The sequence below is a fragment of the Augochlora pura genome, unplaced genomic scaffold (assembly GCF_028453695.1).
Source record: "Augochlora pura isolate Apur16 unplaced genomic scaffold, APUR_v2.2.1 APUR_unplaced_4700, whole genome shotgun sequence".
Taxonomy (NCBI): domain Eukaryota; kingdom Metazoa; phylum Arthropoda; class Insecta; order Hymenoptera; family Halictidae; genus Augochlora; species Augochlora pura.
The window spans coordinates 1-1,819 of record NW_027585087.1 but is presented as its reverse complement, the minus strand read 5'-3'; the positions used below and the strand labels follow the sequence as shown (position 1 = coordinate 1,819).

The window sequence follows — 1,819 nt, the reverse complement described above, 5'->3', positions numbered from 1 at the left end:
AAAAATCTCTTCCAAAAATCTCCTAAAATTTTCTCCAAAACTCTTGCCAAAAAATAGTAGCGAAAAATCTTCTCCGAAACTTTTATAAAAAAATAGTAGCCAAAAATCTTGTCTAAAAATATTACTTAAAAATAATAGCCAAAAATCTTGTCTAAAAATATTACTTAAAAATCTTGAAAAATTCTTCTCGAAAAATCATTTCCAAAATTCTCCTCAATAATTCTCCAAAAATCTTCTCCAAAATTGCCTTCCAAAAATCATCTCTAAAAAGCTCTGTTCCTTAATAAAAGCCATCGATTCCTCAAAAAGATCAATTCGCCGGATCGAAGGAACAAAAACGAACGATTTGCATTACGTTGCAACGGAATACGGGAGGAGGGGGAGGAAGCGGTGGACGAGGAGATGACGAACAGAGAGGAGGAGGAAGGGTAGGACGCTTCTGAACCCTTTATCCGAAGAAATCGCAGACAGAAGGGCCGAGGGATCGCCGGCCGATCGCCGCACAGAAAAACGGTGCGCCGCGGTCTGAGCTGCGGAAAAATGGCGGCGGTCCTTTGTCTCTCGATGCCGTCGACGTTAACTGAAGGGCCGACGTCGGCGGGACGCGCGTCGGTGTGCGAGGAAAAACGTCCTCGAGGAGAGGGAGAGAGCATATCGCGTCGCGGGTGGTGCGGCGTCTGATCCGAGCGTCCTCGCGTTCGAGGGCTTGATTGTTCGCTTAATGCCGTTTCCGCGGAATAATGCACCGTCACCGCCACGGTCCCTTGTCCGTTCGACGACCCCATAAAAGTCGTCATCCCCCCCATCGATCGACGAACAGGGCGCGCTGTGGTCATCCCGATTTTCTTGGAAAAAATCGATCGACGCTTTTCAATGATATCTTTGGTTATTTTGACTTATGCGTTAGGGTAGTTTTATTATTGAAATTATTTAAGTATCTTTATATTTTTAAATGCACCGATATCCTTCGTTTCTTTTTATAGCTTTCAATTGTTGCATTACGGTCTTCGTTTCTTTCAATATTCTTGCACCGCGATTTAAATTATTATTATTATATATATTATTATATTATTTCACACTATTACAAAAATTTAAAAATCACATTAAACCCCTTACGATTAACTAGAATTATTCTAAAGATCGATAAATTTCCATTGTCGACTATCGAATGCATTCACCGTCGGCAAATACAAAAATTCCGAGAAACAATTCTTGGAAATCGTCGCCTCTTCGACCGCTCTTCGAGCACAGTGCCGAGACGTAAATATTCGAGACATTCCACAGCGGAGTTCCTGGAACAAATCGAGTCGATTACCGCGCGCTGCTGCGTATTTCGATTTTTGTTTTCGCGCCTCGAGCGGTCGACCGCGCGCGCCCTTCAGTCGAACCGCGAGTGTCGTCTAGAGCGTGTCGTCCGAGTGAAAATCGTGTGGTCCCCGTTTTGTTTCATGTACGCAGTGCCGCCGAAATTTAGCATCACGCCGGAGGACATGATCTACGTGAACGTGGGGGACGCGATAATACTGAACTGCCAGGCGGAGGGCACGCCGACGCCGGAAATGGTCTGGTACAAGGGCGAGAACGCGGTGCAGCTGTCGAAGTTCATCGGTATATTCAACGACGGCACCGAGCTACGGATCTCGGAGATCAAGACCGAGGACATCGGCGATTACACGTGCATCGCGCACAACGGCGAGGGCCAGATCAGCCACACGGCCCGCGTCATCATCGCAGGTGAGTCTACCATTTTTATTACGCCGTAACGCTACGTAAAAGTGTCGCGAAACATCGCAGCATTTTTTCTAATATTTTCATCCAT

The 1,819-nt window shown here is 45.9% G+C and overlaps 1 pseudogene; it reads left to right on the top strand.

Annotated features, from left to right (window-relative positions):
* Window positions 1-1,448: 1,448 nt before the first annotated feature.
* Window positions 1,449-1,734, top strand: LOC144477872 (protein turtle pseudogene; annotated as a pseudogene).
* The last annotated feature ends 85 nt before the right edge of the window (window positions 1,735-1,819 follow it).